This window comes from Danio rerio, chromosome 5 (assembly GCF_052040795.2).
Source record: "Danio rerio strain M-AB ecotype USA chromosome 5, GRCz13ab, whole genome shotgun sequence".
Taxonomy (NCBI): domain Eukaryota; kingdom Metazoa; phylum Chordata; class Actinopteri; order Cypriniformes; family Danionidae; genus Danio; species Danio rerio.
In genome coordinates, this window is record NC_141025.1 from 11,052,501 (window position 1) to 11,074,429 (window position 21,929).

A 21,929-nucleotide genomic window follows, 5' to 3' on the forward strand; every position below is an offset into this window, starting at 1 on the left:
CTGCCAGCCGAGTCGCAGGAATTAGATGGCTTACAAAAGTGGTCTTTCCCACTGACAGCAGCAGTTAATGAAAGAGGGAGAGAGAGAGAGGAAGACTGACATGGGACAGTAGTCTGAAGAGAAACAGGCTGGAAGCTCAGGTATTAATGCTCTTGCGAGTGTCACACCCTAACAATGAACTGCCTCTGAGAGAAAGCACAGAAATACTCAGAGCATCTGGGTAATCGATACTGTCGGGGAGGCTTTCAAGCATATACACACAAAAGCACATTTACAGCTTCTCAAGTTTGTCTTGAAAGTGTTCTTTGGAGAATTAGCCCGCTAGAAAATGAAAAATCACCCTTGAGGCTTTTAAAACCCGGTCTGACTTTCTTCTTAGGAACACAGTGGCTGTTTCTGTTCAACTGAACTGAGAAAGTGGTTTATGCCAGGATGTTTTTATTGAACAGGAAGTATAGTGGCTCAGTTGTTAGCACAGCAAGAAGGTCGAAGCTTCGAGCATGAGTTTTCTTCGTGTACTCTGGTTTCCCCTACAGCCCAAAGACATGCGGTACAGGTGAATTGGGTAAGCTGAATTGTCTTTGGTGTATGAGTGTGTATGGATGTTTCCCAGAGATGGCTTGCAGCTGGAAGGGCATCCGCTGTGTAAAACATATGCTGGATAAGTTGGCGGATTATTCCGCTGTGGTGACCCCGGATTAATAAAGGGACTAAGCCGACAAGAAAATTAATGAATGAATTAATGAATGAGTTTCCTTCGCTGCCCAAAGACATAATGCTATAGGTCGGGGGTCTCACAGTTAAATTGGCAGGGGGCCATATTAGTGACTGACAATTTATAAGAGGGCCGTTTTTGCATTCAAGCACAAGAAAAAAAGTGGAAACCTGATGTAATTGATGAACTCAGACATTCAGAGTATGCAGTCAAAGCTCTTTCTTTTTGTTTCTTGTTGTACATATTAAAGGCATAGGTTAAATTGAAAGGAAATACTGCAATTTGATAATAATATTAATAATTAGAATGGCTTGTCAAAGCCAGACTACTGAAATCTTTTTTTTTTTTTTTATTCTTCTGAGACTAAATTTGCAAGACTATCTCCTCCTAGAGCTTTCGAGCTATGACCACCAAACTCACTCCAGACCTCCAAACTATTCTGACTCGGGTTGCTATATCTTTTCCGACTGATCCAACTTTCGGTTTTCCGAAAAACGTCACGGGAACGCCGGAAAAATCCAATAAACTTAACATTGGACCAAACTTTGTGAGCTCATAACTTTGCATCAGACTGTCATACCGACTTATGGCTGAGGTCATTTAACTTAGACAACCAAACTGCCAATAACTGATGAACTTTTAAGTTTCTAGCCACACCCTAACTACATACTGCACCCTAGCAACTGCCCCATTGACTTTCATTACAAAAGACTGTCATTGACTTAACATTGAATCAAACTTTGTGACTATCTATCTATCTATCTATCTATCTATCTATCTATCTATCTATCTATCTATCTATCTATCTATCTATCTATCTATCTATCTATCTATCTATCTATCTATCATCTATCTATCTATCTATCTATCTATCTATCTATCTATCTATCTATCAATCAATTTTCGATTGCTCAATTTCGATTATCGAATCAAAAAATAGAATCGTCGATGCTGCCACGCCCCCATGTCAGCTTGGCTTGCCAAGCGGGAAAAAACATGCTTGTTAAACTGCAGAAGCAGGAGACCCGTCGAGAGAACTTAAACCCTCTCCTCTTTCAATGAAGTCGTCGGTGTTTAAGCATTTTGGATTTCCAGTGAGTTATGTTGACAACGTTCGTGTTGTCGACAAAAAAGACACAGTTTTGCAAGCTCTGCTATGTACGTATTACATACGGTTCGTCCGATGGACAACACCGGCATCGCGACCCTCCGCCCGCCCCCGTTGCAAATCCGCTCGCTTAAAGTACACACTCAGGCCCTGTTTACACTGTCTTTGTTTTTAAATGGCATTTTAGAACGACAACAATTTGACATCCACAGTGGCGTGTGGCGTTTCTGAGCAGCCCTCCTTCCTCTCTACCTCTGAATATGCACATCACGTGACCACACAGACGCACATACAGCCTTGCGCTCGAGACAGCAGGTCCAGGCAGTCAGAGGACTGCTTCAATCTTTCACTCACTTGTACTTAGTCATTTTAGCGAATACCTCAGATACTGTTGGCTGGTTCCTGTTGGTTGTGCGTCTTTTTTACCGACGCCATTATAACGACACAGATCACTGCCTATTCACGAGTCCCGCAGAAAAAGTTATTGACAGGTGGTAATTATGTGTGTATCTTGCCTTTATTCATTTACTGTATGATTTGTTTAAGGGTAAAACAAAGACCATGCAGGTCAGGTAGTTTAAACGGTAGGCTACAAATAATTAATTGGTCATTAATTAATTAATTATTCATAATCGAAAATCGAATCGAATCGTGACTTCAGAATCGAAAATGTAATCGAATCGAGGATTTGGAGGATCGTGACACCCTGACTATCTATCTATCTATCTATCTATCTATCTATCTATCTATCTATCTATCTATCTATCTATCTATCTATCTATCTATCTATCTATCTATCTATCTATCTATCTATCTATCTATCTGTCTGTCTGTCTGTCTGTCTGTCTGTCTGTCTGTCTGTCTGTCTGTCTGTCTGTCTGTCTGTCTGTCTGTCTGTCTGTCTGTCTGTCTATCTATCTACAGTATCTTTGTTTTGTAAACAGCAAAACAAAACGATAACAATTACAGCACAAAAATTCAAACAAGAAAGAAGATCACAGAGATTCAAGACATACAGTTGAAGTCAGAATTATTAGCCCCCTGAATTATGAGCCCCCCCCCTGTTTATTTTTTCACCCCAATTTCTGTTTAACAGAGTAAAGATTTTTTTCAACACATTTCTAAACATAATAGTTTTATTTACTCATTTCTAATAACTGATTTATTTTATCTTTGCCATGATGATAATAAATAATATTTTACTAGATTTTTTTCAAGACACTTCTATACAGCTTAAAGTGACATTTAAAGGCATAAATAGGTTAATTACTCTGTAAAATTTATGAAATGTTTATTTCTGGCAGCTGGGGTGCCAAGAAAAAAAATAAAATCTACAAAAAAAGTTTATCGTAAAATAACGGATATTAAATTACAGAAATTTTCCTAAATTTAAATTTCTGGTAAATTTCTGTATTTTAATGGCCGTTATTTTACTTTTTTTTTTCCGGCACCCCAGCTGCGGTTTAGTAGGCAGGTTAGGGTAATTGGGCAAGTTATTGTATAACGATGGGTTGTTCCATAGACAATAATAATAATAAAAAAAGAAAATAGCTTAAAGGGGCTAATAATTTTGACCCTAAAATGGCTTTTAAAAAATTTAAAACTGCTTTTATTTTAGTTGAAATAAAACAAATAAGACTTTCTATAGAAGAAAAAATATTATAGGAACTACTGTGAAAATTTCCTTGCTCTATCAAACATCATTTGGGAAAAATTTAAAAATCCAAATCAAAAGGGGCTAATAATTCTAACTGTATACTGTAGCATTCTCAATCCAACATTAGAAACTCTTCAGAAAATGTTGATAATTTCTTGAAATGCTTTTCAGGAAAGTTCAATAATAATACATACTGTATAAGAGTATAATAAAAAAAAAAAAAGAATTGAAAGGTCGCTTCATCGATTCATTATTGTTTTCTCAGGTCTGAGATCTGAACTCTTCCAACCCAAGCATCCATGCATTCAGAATCAGCGAATTCATTCTAAACCTGCCTGAAAGAAGAAGCCATCCTGCACCTCTCTCCCTCAGGTAAGAGCTGTCACAGGTTGATCATACTTTGTTTTAAGGACCAAACAGGCAGCGGCTTCAGATCTATACTGAAGTCTAAAGTGTGGGCGAGATAAAGCAAACGGAGCCACTGCAGAGAGCGATAGAGACAGAGAAAGAGAGAAAACCGGCCCTGGGGAGAAACGGCTGCTGCTCGGATGACATTTTTGGGGCATCTGCTAGAGTTATGGATGAATTGTATAGCTTTGCTCAATGGAAAGATTGCCGCAAACACACCTTAAAACCTACACAAAGTTAATGCAGTAGCACAGCGCCAGGAGCTTTTGTTTTGAAATCGACACTAAAAGTTAATAAAAAGCACGCAGTCTTAGAGCTGCAGGAACAAAGACTAAAAATGAAGAGAAGGAGTGATGAAGCAGTAAAATAATTGAGGTCTTTTAAGTGAGATTGTTGTTTGCCAACAGCTTCAGAGTTATATGAAGATACTTTATTCAATACTTTCCACTCCTGGCTGAATATCTTACTCGCAGTTCTGAGAACTCAGTGTTTCCTTGAAGTAATTTATCAGTGAGTAGATTTTAAACCCCAGCGAGCGACATTTCTGTCTACTGCCTTTTTAGGAAACAACCAAACTGAAATCCTCATTTGGAACGCACTACAAACACACAAACTCACAAGTTTTTTTGTTGTTTTTGTTTGTTTGAAACATGCTGGTGATTCAACTAGTGGAAATTAGCACGTTGCTTATAAGTGTATAAAAAAGTGTGTGAAACCTCCCCACCCTGCCGGCAGCTAGCTCTCTGCAACTGTCACATGGTTGCCCACTAAAGCTAAACAGGGCTGCGCCCAGTCAGTACCTGAATGGGTGACCACATGAGAAAGCTAGGTTGCTGCCGGAAGTGGCGTTAGTGAGGCCAGCAGGGGGCGCCCAACCTGCGGTCTGTGTGAGTCCTAATGTCCCTAGTGTAGTGACGGGGCCGAGGTCCAGACTCTCTGTGGTCGTTAAAAATCCCAGGATGTCCTTGGAAAAAGAGTAGGGGTTTAACCCTGGCATCCTGGCCAAATCTGCCCACAAGCCTCTGTCTATCATGGCCTCCTAACCATCCCCATATTCCAATTGGCTTCATCACTGTCTCCTCTCTACCAATCAGCTGGTGTGGGGTGTACGGTCTGGTGCAAAATGGCTGCCGTTGCGTCATTCAGGTGGATGCTGCACACTGGTGGTGGATGAGGAGATTCCCCCCCCATTGTGTAAAGCGCTTTGAGTGCCCAGAAAAGCGCTAGATAAATGTAAGAAATTATTGTTATTATTATTATAATAATTATGATAATTACTTATGATTTTTTTAAATGATTTGACAGGAAAGTGGCGCCACAGTGGCTCAGTGGTTAGCACTGTCACCTCACAGCAAGACGATCGCTGGTTCAAGTGATGGCTCGGCCAGTTGATAGAACAGAGGCATGCTCTATACAGTAGGTAAATTGGATGAACTAAATGTGTGTGTGTGTGTGAATGTGACAGTGTATGGGTATTTCACAGTACAGGGTTGCAGCTGTAAGGGCATCCATTTCTGGAATAGTTGGCCGTTCTATCCGCTCTATAGACCTCTCATATATAAGGGACTAAGCCACAGCCTTATCACCCTGCAGCCCAAGACCACTTAGGGCCTACTCACACTATGCCATCGGTACTGTGCCCAGGCCCGTTTCCCGGATTGTTTGAGAAGTGTGAGAGCGCTGAATCGGGCTCAAGCACGGTTTACTTGGCCGGCCCTGGCCCGGTTGGAAGAGGTGTGCCTGAGCGCGGTTCACTTGGGCTTTGGCACGGTAAGCTTGAGTGTGAGTGCAAAACGCGCCAAAGCCCAAAACTGAAAGCGAGACGTGACTTTCAAGGGGCTGTTTCATATGGATTTATTAATCATTCTTACTGTTCAGTGAACGCAAACTGCAGTAGTTTATTAAAGACGAGAACTCCTCACAGCACGACAGCTGCACGACTTCAGCAGACCTCCTCATTCCTGCAGCACGAGAGCTTTATGAATGTTTATGAGCGAAAGTGGCAGATCTGTACGGCGAAATATCTGACTGCGTGTCCCCGCATCCCTAAGGACTGTTTGGCGAAATGTTTGACTGCATGTCACTGCATAACAAACGACTGAAACGATGTAACTAGAGAAATCTCCACTGTGCTACTGAGTGAGTGTGCGCTCACTGAACAGCGCAGCATCGATGACGTAAGCATGCCGAGGCCCATTTTTGGTGTGAGTGCGGGCCATCGGGGGAGACGGTAGGGGGGACAAGCGTGCTTTGGCCCGGTTCCAGGGAACTGTACCTAGTGTGAGTACGGCCTTACTCACTGAAGCTAAGTAGGGCTGAGCCACATGGGAAAACTAGGTGGCTGTTGTAAGTGGTGTTAGTGAAGCCAGCAGGGGGCACTCAACTTGCAGTCTGTGTTAGTCCTAAAGCCTGGTTTATACTAGCTAGTTTGCTTGAGTGTACACGGTGAATGTGGAGTCATTGCTGTGTTTGCGGAGGTTCATTTGGGTGTGTGTAACATGATTTTTTTTTGAGACTCGAGCACACAGTTCTTGCGGCGCCACGTTTCACTTGAGTTGACCACTTTGAAGAGATTTTGTCTGAAACAGGTACACCTGTACAGACATGTTTATGATCCGTGATCTTAGAGATAACTAGATGAACAATAATTCTTGGCTACCAATTGCAAAAGTCGTGGAAAAGGAGGCTTATTTTTGTTAAAAGGTTTGGAAAAACCTGAGGGATACTTTTGTTAAAGAGGCCATGGCAGAAGTGGAGACACGGGTACACAATTACATGCATGTTTTTCCACCAGTCATAGGTTACACACTGATGTATATATTGCAATTTTTAATTTAAGACAATTTAATAGTAACAAACTAAAATTAAGTAACAAATTATCTCTTTGATGACTGGAAATGACTATTTGAACCAAACAGCCAGACAGTAATGCAGGGGTGACAAACTCAATTCCTGGAGGGCCACAGCTCTGCACAGTTTAGTTCCAACCCTAATTAAACACACCTGATCAAACTAATTGAGTCATTTAGGCTTGTTTGAAACCTACAGGTAAGTGTGTTGGAGCAGGGTTGGAACTAAACTGCGCAGGGCTGCGGCCCTCCAGGAATTGAGTTTGACATCCCTGCAGTAATGTGTGAGTTATGGAGTGAGATAAATCTAAAAAAAAAACATTAGTATTTTTTAGTAAGTGTACTTTTTTGCATTTTATTCTTGCCATAATAAAAATATGTTTGCAAAGCAACCCATGTTCTGTTGTCATTAATAGGTACAACTCTCTGAGATATGAACAAAAGCAAGTGATGCATCAAAGTTTGATTTAAAAAATCTTGAACTGTTTGACTTTACGGTGGGTTTCTTTTGACCGTCCTCTGTGGTTTTGAAAAGCCTCGTCTGTTTCGTGTGATGCGTGTGCATTCAGCGCAGGTGTGCGATGTGGTGCCAGGCGAAAGTATAAATCAGCCTTAAGATGTTTGTTTGTTTTTTCCTGTAGCTAAATGGTGCATCTAACCTGTCTTCAGTACTGTTCAATTTGAATACATTCATTTGCCACTAATTTTGTAATTTTTGTATTTTCTATTCATGCGTATGCATTTTTTAATATTGTGATATAGATCTTAAATTTAATACTTAATGGTCTTAAAAAGATCTGAAAAAGTCTAAAATTTGACATTATGATATCTGCAGAAACCCTGTTTAGAGATTTTAGTAGTTTTCAGAAATGATAATTTTTACATTGAGTATTGAAGATTTCAATTGCAAAAGTTTTGAAACGTAAGACTTTTAAGAGAAGGTGGCAATTTTCACAATCAAGAGATATAGTACTAAAATCAAACTCATGATCTAAATTAAGGGTTTTTACAGTAAATAAAGACATCATCTCCAGGACTCTATGACATTTGTAAGAAAAAAAATACTAAAACGAATTAAAAACAAGTTACATTTTTATGAATCCCTCCTCATGTACAATAGAGGTGAATGAGGATACGCAGCCTTAAACTTACTCAGAGAAAACCTGTTATCAGACCTTGTGTACTCCACTAAGTCAGTTTAATGGTAGAGAGATTGATCAAATATGCCTATTGATAGAAGGTCCTCCAAAGAAATGCCACCTCACACCATTACTGACCCACAGCCAAACCAGTCATGCTGGATCAATATTTCATACTTTGTGTTTCCTCTTGAATAACATTTCCCCACCCAGCTTGTTGAAGTGCTTTTTGGGATTGTCTTCCTTAGTACTGAGATTTGGAAACAAAGCATGTGTGTTTACTAGTTTTGCATCTTTCCACTTTGTTGGAATAAATTAAACGCATTACACAGTTTAAAAAAATTCTAATTGTCCTTAAAATGAATTATTAAGTCTCATCCACTGTTCCAGTGGTGCTTTCACACAGCCTTTTTTGACATTGTTCAGTAAAATAATTTCAGTTTCCTCCACTATTTTAGTCTTGTTTGTCTTTGAGTGCTTTGAGACACGAGGGGAACATTTGATCGTCTGTGTTTACATAACCCGCGCAGCCAGCAGTGTCGCAGCCATGATTATAAATGTCCCTCATCCTCTTTTATCCCATTTTGCCAGATCTGAGTGTTTTGACAGATTATTTCTCAGTCTGCTTATTGAATGTGTATCTTTAAAACCTCTGATGGTGTTTTTGGAGACTGAGACTGCAGGTGTTTTTTCTTTTGCCATCGTTGTTGACTAATACTTTTTTTCTATGAGAGAATTTTTAAGCTTTTTTAGCTCTGGAAGTCAGATCCTGTTGTGCTGCCTTGAAAAAATAGTCTGGCTATATTTGGTTGTAGTGGAGATTTGTGCATACTAGAAAGTGTGATTGTTTTAATTTGCTCCTGATTGTATTTCTATGATGTACAGTATGAGTTTGTACTATGAGTGCAATGTTTGTAGGTTTGAGTGTCTTGTTGATGTTTTTGATCTTATATAAACTTTTTAAAATTGAATGTATTTGCTTCTAAGAAAAAAAATTTTTTACAAATAAAATGAATTGAGAATAGAATATTCATTATATTTAAATATTTAGAACTCACATTACAATTTGGTTAGGAATAAAAATAATTGCTTGTTTATCACTATATTATAAATATTCAGAATTAAAATATTTATAATAGCTTTTGTGTTTTATTATCCTACTTCTCATATCTAAAGCCTGACTCATTTAGAATACTATTGTTTTTTAAAATTATGAATATTTATGGTCATTGTAATATTTCATCATTTAAGATATCAGTCTAAGCGAGTAAAATTTTAATGTAATTTTAATCAATTTAATATTGTTTAAAGGTATTGTAATTCATGCATTTTTAAAATTATATTTTATTTAGTTTTCTTATTTATTATTTACTTATTTTTGTGTTTTTATCATATTTTTCTACTATATGTTTGTTTTAGTTTCAACTATTCCTTTAAAGCAGTATATAGTTTCAAATCTTTTTAAATTTAAATAATATATGAAAAACATAATATTCTTTATTAGGTACACCTTACTTGTACCAGGTTGGACCCCCTTTTCCATCCAGGACTGCCTTAATCCTTCATGGCATAGATTCAACAAAGTACTAGAAATATTCCTCAGAGATTTTGGTTCATATTAACATGATAGCATCACGCAGTTGCTGCAGATTTGTCGGCTGCACATCCATGGTGTGAGTCTACCATTCCACCACATCCCAAAGGTGCTCTATTGGATTGAGATCTGGTGACTGTGGTGGCCATTTGAGTACAATGAAGTCATTGTCATGTTCAAGAATCCAGTCTGAGATGATTCAGGCTTTGACATGGCACATTATCCTGCTGTAAGTAGCTATCAGAAGATAGGCTTTTTAATGTTTATTCAATCATTCATTTTCTTTTCGGCTTAGTCCCTTAAGTTAGGGGTCGCTACACCGGAATGGCCCGCCAACTTATCGAGCATATGTTTTACGCTGTGAATACCCTTCTAGCTGCAACTCAACACTGGGAAACACCCATAAACTTGCCACATAGTAAACACCACACACTTGCATTCACACTCATACACTACGGCCAATTTAGTTTATTCGATTCACTTATAGCACATGTCATTGGACTGTGGGGAAAATCAGAGCACACGTAGGAAACCCATGCCAACACAGGGAGAATATGCAAACTCCACACAGAAATGCCAACTGACCCAGCCAAGGCTTCAACCAGCGACCTTCTCGCTGTGAGGCTACCCACTATGCCCCCATGACACCCTTACTTGTTTATTTTTTTAAATGTTTTAAATATTGAATGTGCCATGGTGCAACACAACTGATTCCTAAAAGGAACTGGAAATGTGAAACCCGATATCCACCCATAACTTACTAAGAGAATAAGGACAAGCCTTTTAGACCATGCGTCTGGTGCGACAACCATTTTTCCAATCCTTAAAAAAGCAAAAGTGGTATCAGGCATAGTAAAATGAAGTCCTGGTGGCATGGTGGCTCAGTACTGTCGCCTTACGGCAAAAAGGCCGCTGGTTTGAGTCCCGACTGGGCCAGTTGGCTTTTCTATGTGGAGTTTGCATGTTCATCCCATGTTTGCGCAGGTTTCCTCTGGGTGTTCTGGTTTCCCCCTACAGTCCAAAGACAAGTCAATAGGGAATTGGGTAAGCTAATTGTTTGTTATGAGTGTGTGTGTGAATGTGAGGGTGTACAGGTATTTCCCAGTACTGGGTTGCAGCTGGAAGGGTATCCGCTGCGTAAAACATGTGCTGGAATAGTTGGCAGTTCATTCCACTGTGGCGAGCCCTGATAAATCAGGGACTAAACCGAAGAAAAATGAATGAATGAATGAATTAATAAAGTCCTTTAAAATGATTGAAATACCAGCCTGATCTCATGAGGAAACGCAAGTATTTAAGTTTTGTCAGTTTAGTGGCTAATTCGTTCGAGTTCAGTCGTACAAAAATGTACGATTTAAAAAAGGAGGCGTGGCACCCAACCCCACCCCTAACCCCAACCGTCATTGGGTGATGAGCAAATCGTACTAAATTGTACGAATTAGATCGGACTAATTCATACGAATTAGCCAATAAATCAAAAAGTTACGAATTGCCGTGAGATTGTATTGGGAATACCATAAAATTTTTAAATTAATTTTACTGTTTCTACCATACATTTTACAGGAAATTCTGGCTTTTTAAAACTATAATTTGTACATAATTATTTTTACACTGTAGCTTTTAGTTAAAGTTACATATTGATACCGACAAAAAAAAAAAAAAAAAAAAATGGATCTTTAGGTGATTTTATGACAGTACTTAGAGTTACAGAATGCGGTTTTCACTTCTGCCAATATCCAAAATCAGTGTGTCCCAACCGTATTAATGACTCAAGTCCAGGGTTCTGTTGCGGTGCAAACATGAATGATAAAACATTAAAAAGCAAGCAAAAAAAAAAATGTCACGACTGACCTTTAAGGCTCTTGTAATTTCCTTAGTATCAATGGGGCGGCTCGTGCTATTTTAACTATGGGTCACAGGAGTGGACATGGCTCTGTGATCCTTCGCTTCTACTTTGCGAACGGTTGCAAAGAGACTCGGCCCTCAAACTGGGTCTCAGTCCTGTCATCTTGCGCACGCTGAGAAATGGATGTGATTCATTTTGGAGCTTGTAATATCTTCAGGGGTAACCGATCCCTGGGGGGGCGCAAGCACGGTATTAAAACTGTCCATCCTCTCGATAGTCACGTCTACATGCTCAGGGGAGTGAATGATGGAGGAGGTGTAAAGAGAGACGCGGGTCAGAGGAAGGATGAGAGAGGATATTGCACAGCTGTCTGCTCATCTGCCTCTGGAGTTGGAGAGGGGACGATGGCTGGAGAAATAGAGGAGAAGAAAGAAAATAATAAAAAAAATACTGCATGGGAAAAGGCTGAAATAGCAATTATCCGAAAACTGAGGCTTTGTAAAACACTAGGACATTAAGTAAGGCCTATAGTAGATGCTGATTAATCTATATGTAATGGAGGCCAGCTAGTTAGTGCTATGCAGGTAAACCTCACTCCTTTGACCTCTAAAGGTGCTTTAGCAACAGGTACTAGAGACCTGGGTCTTTTTAGCCTCCTTGTCAGAGCAACTGACTCCTATGCAGAGGGTTGCTGGTTCGATCCCAACTCGGAGCGTGTTGGGTGGTGTAGGACCGGCGGGGTTACATACATACAGTTTAACTATTACAGACTAAGGGCTCTGTTTTGACAGTCCATGCACAAAGTCCCTCCGCATAGCTGGTGAGTGGTGAGCGCACTGGCGCCGTTGTCTTGTGGCAGCCGTCACATCATCCAAGTGGATGCTGCACACTGGTGGTGGTGTGGAGAGACCCCCCTCTCATGATTGTGAAGCGCTTTGGATGTATGGCCATACACAATAAATGCGCTATATAAATACACATTACATTACAAAGTCCAGAGCGCAGGACGCAAAACCATTAAGGTCGTGTTAGAATCCACTTTTGCTGTTTTAAGGACGGAAAAATCCAATTTGCGCCGCAGCGCATGGTCTAACAGGGTTGAGCGTATTCTCTTAATAAGTTTTAGGTGTGTTTTGAGAATAAACCAATCAGCAGGCACGTGCACACATAGAGCTCAACCTGTGCAGTGCACATGCCCTTTTAGGTCTTGGATAGAAAGTGCCCTTACAAAATTATCTAAAGTGCCCCAGCGACACCCCCGCCCTACCTAACTCCAACCCACCCACCCACCCACCCGCTCTTCAGTTCTCGCGCGACACCCCCCTTTGGCCCGACGAACCCCAAAATTTTAACCTGCGAAAATACTAAATTTTAACCTCCCCATGCCCCTTGGATAGTATCTGCACAGGGCTGCCAATCAGAGTTTCATCTCCCATTCCCTTCAAGAGTCAGTTGTGTCACACCATAGCGCATTTGCTACATGGCGGACTTTGTAAGTGGAAAAACTGAACGCTTCACTAGAGAGAAAACAGTTATATAGAGCATCTACAGCAAGAGAATGAGAGATGAGCCTCCCCATTTTTTACTTTCACTTTCACTCTTGTGGATAGGGAAACGTGTTGTACACACAGACATCCTTTAGCCTATACATAGTTCATTTACTTTATTAGGCACAAAGATTTGTTTCAAAACTATTTCTAAATTGAATATGAAGTCTGAATTATTAGGCCCCCCAGTTTATTTTCAACCCCAATTTCTGCTTAACGAAAATAAGATTTAAAAAAATAATAATTTAAATTCGTTTTAATAACTCATTTCTACTAACTTATTTATTTTATCTTTGTACATAATATTTGACTAGATATTTTGCAAGACATTTCTATTGAGCTTAAAGTGACATTTATAGTCTTAACTAGGTTAATTAGGTTAACTGGGCAAGTTAGGATAATTAGGCAAGTTATTGTATAACAATGATTTGTTCTGTAGACTATCAAAAGAAATTAACAGTGTAAAGGGGTTAATAATTTTGCCTCTAAAATGTTTTTTTTTTTTTTAAGATAATAAAAACTGCTTTTATTCCAACCAAAATAAAACAAATAAGACTTTCTCCAGAGGAAAACATATTATCAGACATACTGTGAAAAATGTCCTTGCTCTGTTATACATTATTTGGGAAATATTTAAAAATGAAAAAGGGTGACTAATAATATCTAAACTTTTCATTTGGATGCGATTAATGATGATTATTCTTTGCCCAGCACTAATTCATTTCATTACTATCATCATATAATAAATTATGCTAATTCAGAAATAGTTTTAATCAGAGATTCAATAATGAAATTAGCAATGGGCTACTTTTTATCTTGACCATTGTAAATAAACATTAACATGTTGTGCAAAGACGACTGTCAGCATGTTATTTACCCACACAAGTGTGAGTCTGTACTAGTTTGGCTTTCAAACACAACACTGGTTCCAGGCATTTTTATGACTGTATGATTATCCCATTAGGCCACACTGCTGACATTACTGTAAAATTGGCTGGCAATAATAATTAATTGACTTTTGATGGTCTAGTGGAGGATTTGGCAACAGATAACGTTGGATACACATAAAAATGATTACCTCACCTGGCATTCACTCTAAGTGGCGTCAACTGTTTATTTGTATCTGCCTCAAATTCAACATAAAATCCAGTTTAGAAGGAGGTAAAACTCAAGGCCTTTATTACAATGAGCTAAATAAATCTCATTCTTCATTTCAAATATGAAAACGTTTGAGAGAGCAAGCTGTTTCCCTCTACGTGTGTCCAGCGCCATTCGTCTTTGTGGTCCTGCTGCATAAAAGTCCATTTCTGATCTATGTCCTGTTATAAAGAGAAAAGTATGAGGTCCAAGTGCTGTGCAGCTTTATGCTTTTAGACATGTCTATCATTGACATGTTTAACGAAACGCGTTCTTCATCACACATATAGTAAATATGTCAGGGTTCTGCCACTCTGGTCTTTTAAGTTCTTGTTTTGGTGGCAGAGTCCGGACAGCTCTGTCTTGTCCTGTCCTGTTGCTCGAGTTTTCTCGGGTTGGGCACTTGTTTTCTGATTTTGTGTGTGTATCTGTGTGCGCGCTGTCATGAGTGCGAGCAGACCGTGCACTCTCCCGCTTGATGCGGGTGCGCGGGGTCTGTGCATTTTTGTACTCTTGTTTGTTTTGTTCTGTCGGCATCGCGCTGTTTCATTCTCAGCATCTCAGTCTGGTTGGTTTTGGTTGCGGTTGGCGCTGAGATGAAAGTATTGTATCACAATACACACGCCTGTTAGAATCGGCAGCCTAGTTCAGAAGCTCCATTGAATATAATGACATAACAGGAAAAATGTAATTTAATGCAGTGCTTCTTGTACAATCTGAAACCCACTGTATATCGGATATGAATCAGCCAGTGGAGATTGCTGATTTTTAAAGAAAACAAACCTTAATTCTGATTAAATGCGCGTGAAGTACACCAAGTGTGTGCACGAGAGGCCAAGTGTGCTTACGAGACAGAATCTGCGCAAGATAGATCGAGTGTGCATGAGTGAGACAGAGAGACTATTAACATAACTAATATTAATTACTATTACTAAAACAACTATGTCGGCTGCTTCAAATAAATACGCACACATTTGTTTTCTGCATAACAAACTTGATTAGTTTAGTAGACACTAGGGTTGGGCGATATCGAACAATTTGGCATCCTACGATGTCTTATGTGAAACATCGTCATGGAAGATGGCATTGTTGTTGCCGGTGAGTTAATTATTTATGAATATTGAATTGTGTGACTGGGCGAGGCAGTGGCGCAGTAGGTAGGACTGTCGACTCACAGCAAGAAGGTCGCTGGGTTGCTGATTCGAACCTCGGCTCAGTTGGCGTTTCAGTGTGGAGTTTGCATGTTCTCCCTGCCTTTGTGTAAGTTTCCTCCGTGTGCTCCGGTTTCCCCCACAGTCCAAAGACATGTGGTACAGGTGAATTGGGTAGGCTAAATTGTCCGTAGTGTATGAGCGTGTGTGTGTGGATGTTTCCCAGAGATGGGTTGCAGCTGGAAGGGCATCCGCTGCGTAAAAACTTGCTGGATAAGTTGGCGGTTCATTCCGCTTTGGCGACCCCGGATTAATAAAGGGACTAAGCCAACAAGAAAATGAATGAATGAATGAATTGTGTGACTGAATATTGGAGTAATGGGGTTGTAACTTAACCAAAATTCATTCTCAATTTTAATATTCAAATAGGGAAATTAAATATTCTAATTGAAATCAGTTGTTTTATTACTATTTCATGATATTAGTGTTTTTTTATTACTGTAAAACTGTTAATGCATAAATTATGACAAAAAATTTAGCATAAAATGACGGAGCTCACATTTTGATTGCAGCTGTAAAATGTATTTTTCTTTGAAGGCACATTAATGTATGGAAGCCTCTACTACTCTGAATACTCTCAGTTTGCATCTATATTAGGACAGTGGAGAGAATCACACCACACAATGCAGAGAAATAGTTTCATCATACACACTCGGCGAGAGGGAACATACTTATTCTGTTTCATTTTCTAGATTTATGATTGTTCTTGGTCTATTTTACACAAGAGCACAGATGTCATAAAACACTTATAATTTTTTTTTAGGAATGTCTGGTTGGTCTTCGTAAAATCAAAACATTTTAGTGAAACTGTCATCTTTTCTCCCCACAGAGATTAGAAAGTCACGTAAAACACTCATAACATTTATTTATTTAATTTTTTAATGTTTTTATTTGTTTGTTTATTTTTTTATTTTTTATGTCTGTTTGGTCTCCAAAAAACTGAAACATTTTAGTGACATTTTAGTGATTCTACTGAGTCATAATTTCATTTTATTATATTCTGTTTTATTTTATTTTATTTATTTATTTATTTATTTTATTTTATTTTTTAGAAATATGTTTGGTCTCCATAAAATTTAAATGTTTTAGTGAAACTGTCATCTTTTTTTTTTTTTTTTAACCACAGTGATTAGAAAGTCACAATATTCATTCATTCATTCATTCGTTCATTCAAACAACATTTATTTATTTATTTATTATTATTATTATTATTATTATTATTATTATTATTATTATTATTATTATTTTAATTAACTATTTGGTCTTCATTAAATCAAAGTGTTTTAGTGAAACTGTCATCCCCCCCCACAGAGAATAGATAACATCATTCATTTATTTTTATTTTTTTATTATTTATTTATTTTTAATTTTAATTTTAAATTTAATTAATTAATTTATTTTTTTAAGAAATGTTTGTTTGGTCTCCCTTAAATCAAAACATTTTAGTGACATGTCCCACAGAGATTAGAAAGTCATGTATATGAGTAAATGATGGCAAAATGTTCATTTTTGGGTGAATACAGCAAATGCAATTCAATTGTGAAATATTATTATATTTTAAAACTGCTGTGAATAAGAAATGAAAAATTAATGAAATAATTCAAACATTAATTTAATAAATAACAATTAATATGAATTTATTCCTGCTATGCAAAGCACTTTTAGCATTATTTATCTTCATGTTGACATCATCCTTCAGAAATCATTTTAATATGCTAATTTGCCACTCAGGTATTATCCATTAAGATTTATTCTCAATAATTAATAATAGTGCTTTTTCAGTTTTTACCACTGGAATCTGAAGATATAAAAAAACTTTTGTAGTATTACACATAAGTCACTTTTATCTTTGACATGATGACAGTACATAATATTTGACTAGATATAGTAAAAAACACTAGTATTCAGCTTAAAGTGACATGTAAAGGCTTAACTATGTTAATAAGGGTAACTCGTCAAGTTAGGGTAATTAGGGAAGTTATTTTATAATGATGGTTTGTTCTGTACACAATCAGAAAAACAATTGCTTAAGGGGGCTAAAAATATTGATATTAAAATAAAAAAAACTTCTTTCATTCTTACCTAAATAAAGCAAATGTGACTTTCTCCAGAAGAAAAAAACATTATAGGAAATACTTTGACAAATTTCTTGCTCTGTTAAACATCATTTGACAAATATGAAAAATAATAACAATAATAATAACAACAACAATAATAATAATAATAATAATAATAATTTTGACTTCAACTGTACATGTATGTATACCAAAACATGAAGGCAAAACCCTTCAAATCCAGGCCTCCAATTGGCTTATGCGTTACCCCAGAATACTTGCTCTCAAATACGAGGAAGTCTGTTAGCACAGTTTTGTAAGCTTTTACGACTGATGAAAATATACTGAATTCTGATGTAGTTGCTTAAGTGTGTTTATGTTTGAAGTGTTCCCCTCCTGTCTCCAGGGTAAAGTCATTGGATTGTTCTGTATCTTCAGCTATGGAAGCTGAGGCTGATCATCATATGTAAAGGTACTCGTTTTTTTTTTTTAGCCCTTTGAAGCTTTTAGACATATTTCAGAGTTATTCCTCTTTGAACTTCTCTCTTCTCTCTCTTTGAACAACTCTTTCCATGTCTTACACATCTTGGAGTTTTTTTTTCTCCCTGCAATTCTGTAATTGACATTTACCAGCTCTAATCTTTAGCATTTTAGTAAACAGAAGTTTTTGTTGGGTTGACTGATGTAACCTAGCACAATATTGATACATACCCCTGTATACATTTCCAGAGAGTGCAAAATGTTCCCAGAAGATATGCTTTTTTTTTGTTTTTTGTTTTTTTGCAGTTTTTATTTACGCGAACCACCAGAGGCTGCTGTGTATGCATTTCAGATCTCAAATTTCTCTCGAGAGTGCCATTCAGGCCTGCTGTTCTCGAGTAAATCCACTAGAGGATGCTGTCGACTGACTGACTGAAAAAATCACCCGACCCACCCTCTTCCCTAAACCCAGCCAATAGTGTTTTCAAAAGCACTGATTAACTCAGTCACCACCATCCTAAACCCAACCAATAGTGTTTGCAAAAGCACTGTTTGATCTGATCAACCAATTCCTAAACCCAACCGATAGTGTTTTCAAAAGCACTGATTGACCTGATCAACCCCTTCCTAAACCCAAAGTTTTTAAAAAACTGTTTGACTTGATCACCCGCCACATCCCTAAACCCAACCGATAGTGTTTTCAAAAGCACTGATTGACTTGATCACCCCTTTCTAAATCCAACCGATAGTGTTTTCAAAAGCACCTGATCACCCACTTCTTAAACCCAACTGATGTTTTCAAAAGCACTCATTGACCTGATCACCCCTTCCTAAACCAACCGATAGTGTTTTCAAAAGCACTGATTGACCTGATCCCCCCCTTCCTCAACCCAACCGATAGTGTTTCCAAAAGCACTGACTGACCTGATCACCCCTTCCTAAATCCTACCGATCATGTTGTCAAAAGCACTGGTTGACCCGATTACTCCTTCCTAAACCCAACCAACAGTGTTTTCAAAAACAATCCAGAAAAAGAAAAGTCCTCGAAGCTGGCTGATTTTTACCACGTTTTCAGAATTTACCACATTTCACCCTGTTATTTACTGGTTTATTTATTTTTTTGACTTTTGCTTTTGTTTTACCTACTTTCTGGAACCGTTGCAAGTTAGATGTTGGGGTTAAATGTATGTTTGACACCCCGTGGTTGAACTAGGTATTGCACTCCTGGATCAAAACACATTTTCGCTCAGCTACTCCTCTGACGACTCTACGCAATCGCTGGTTGCCAGTTTGACGTGTTTGCTGATTTGAACTAAAAGCAACGACACACCATAGAAGGAATATTTTTCATACTAAAAGAAGTTTTTGTCCTAACAAACACCTGAAATGTATATTTTAGAAACGGCTTCTATTTTTTACAGCTGAACACCAGGATAAATGACAATGATCCCCTCAGGTACACCTCATGTGCTTTATTTAGTGTTAAATGGTAATAATGCAACTTTAAATGCCATTTTACATGACATTTATTGGCATACTACTGAAAGCAGCAGCAGATAGTTCACCTTACATCTTGAAAATAAAATAAAACACTTGAAATTGAACTTAAGAACTGTGACTAAGTGCAAACCAACATATATCAGTGATTCAGCATGTACATTTAATAATGTTAAAGAGGTTTGATTTGTAATAATTCAATTTTAAAGCTTACTGTTTCGTTGGAGTGCAGTGAGTGTACTATTCTGTGTTTTCTGCAAATCTCTTCACGTAGCATGTTGTTAGGACACGGCGTTTTATTTATTCCACGTAAATTTTATGTTCACAATATTTATATTATTTACTAATTAATAACCACCTCTTGTGGAACTCTGAATCTGTAATACACTGTAAATATTCTGTAAATCTGTAAATACGCCAAGGCAACCCTGGATGCTGAAATGTGATTGGCTAAACTGGCAGTTGACGGGTTAAAAGATTCAAAACAAACAAAGACGTTCTGGCACGTAATGCACATTTTTAAAGCACAATATCTAACTTAAGCATTGTATTTCAGATAAGCAAGAATGTTGACTTGGCATGTTTCCTTAATATCTGCAGTATTATGGTATTTTTATGCTTTAGAAGAGTCAAAACTTACATACAGCACCTATAATATTGCAATTGTATCAAGTCAAAATGTACTCCTGCATTTATAATATCGATGTGTTCTGCTTGGTTCTTGTTGCCCTTTAGTACAATACATGCCACACACAGTAAAAACGGACACAGATAAACATATTTATTTTCTATTAAGTGATGACATTCCCTGTTAACACAACACATTATTGTATAGCAGAATTGAGAAAAACATATTAAAGTAGGCTCCTTTATTATTATTCTTTTAAAATACTCAGTTTATATTCAATGCAAGCATTCGGTGCTGCTTGGATCTTTAAATGGACTTCTTTTTTTTGATGCAGACACAAAAGCTGAGTACAGTGGCTCAAAAATTGGGGCTCTGTTTGTTGTTAGATGAAGTGAATCTCTAGAGACTGCAGCACAGAGTGAGAGAAAGAGAGAGAGAAAGAGAGATAGTGAATGCATCTCAAAAACAAAGTGGTTTGGACGGATCTCTCATCTGAATTCCAGGAGATTGTGCACCGTAAGAACTGCACTGTCCGCTTGGAATGAGACACTGAGTTTCCTCACAGTTTTTTTTCTCTCTAGCTTCAACCTGTCTTGATATTAAAAGGCCAGTTCACTCAATTTTGTCATTTCTACTCACTGACATAATAATATATGCTGTTTTTATTTAAAAATTTCGTGAAGTGCTTTGAAATGCAATTTTTTTTTACGTGAAATCAACTGAAACATTAAAACAGGACATTTATTAGCTCCTCTTTAAAAAGCAAAACACCAAAAAGGGTTTTATCACTGCTTTGCCAGAGAGAGTGGTTGAGCTCAAGCACATCTAATGAAAAGCAAATGAGAAATGTTTTGAAGGGGGCGGGCCATGTCAGTTACTAGAGAGCATTCGATTGGTCCTAAGATTTGATCGTGATGTCAAAAAATAAAAAAATAAATAATTGATAGAGTATGCCCCCACAGTTTACACCCACAGAACTGCCGCTCACTAGATATTTTCTCTTTTTCTGACCATTCTTTGTAAAGAGATGGTTGTGCGTGAAAGTCCCAGTAGAACAGCAGCTTCTGAAATACTCAGACCAGCCCGTCAACAACCATGCCAGGTTCAAACTCAAATCACCTTCCTTCCGCATTCTGATGCCCGGTTTGAACTGCAGCAGATCATCCTGAGCATGTCTACATGTCTAAATGCATTAAGTTGCAGCCATGTGATTGGCTGATTAGAAATGTGTGATAACGAGTAGTTAGAAAAGTGTACCTAATAAAGTGGCGGGAGTGTAGGTATCTTTAAAACTGCTGGTGCTATCTTTTAAACTTAACATGCTGGTAATAATATCTAATACACTTTGTTTTAATTTCATTGGACAAAAACAATAGTGTTAGCTATTTTTTAACTGATGTATAAAACACCGAATGTGCAAATACTGAATGAGTTCTTTGAATTTATGTGCTGTATTTTTGAGACTTTCCTGGCAGGACATGATTCGTGTACATCTTTTTTTGGAGGATATTCTGATTAGCCAATCGCGGTGAGTTTTTAATCCATCAATTAAAACGCTCCCTACTGACCAAACTCAAGAATCTCCACCATTTATTTATTATTATTTTCATTTATTCATTTTCATTTCGGCTAAGTCCCTTTATTAATCTGAGGTTGCTACAGCGGAATGAACCGACAACTTATCCAGCATATGTTTTATGCAGTGGATGCCCTTCCGCCGCAACCTATCACTGGGAAACCCATACACACTCATTCGAACACATAAATACACTATGGACAATTTTGGCTCACCCAATTCACCTATAACGCATGTCGTTGGACTGTGGGGGAAACCGGAGCACCCGGAGGAAACCTACACGAACACTGGGAGAACATTCAAACTCCACACAAAATTGCCAACTGACTACCTACTGCGCCAACGCATCCCCCTTATCATTATTTTATATCAAAAAAATAAATCATTTTAGCAGTATTATTAGACATTTGTCATTTAAAATAACATCATGGTAAGGTGTTTTAAGCAATTCTATCTTGACAGACTGCCACATCTATTCAGACT

The 21,929-nt window shown here is 37.8% G+C and overlaps 1 long non-coding RNA gene across 2 annotated transcripts in view; it reads left to right on the plus strand.

The window, feature by feature from the left end:
* Window positions 1–21,929, plus strand: part of LOC141385756 (uncharacterized) — a 121,934-nt gene that overhangs the window by 89,803 nt on the left and 10,202 nt on the right. Inside the window, exons 3-4 of one of the 2 annotated variants that reach the window (XR_015490874.1) lie at window positions 3,746–3,852; window positions 17,672–17,737. This is a non-coding gene — a long non-coding RNA (uncharacterized LOC141385756). The remainder of the gene's footprint in view (window positions 1–3,745; window positions 3,853–17,671; window positions 17,738–21,929) is intronic. The other variant, XR_015490873.1, reaches the window with a different exon arrangement.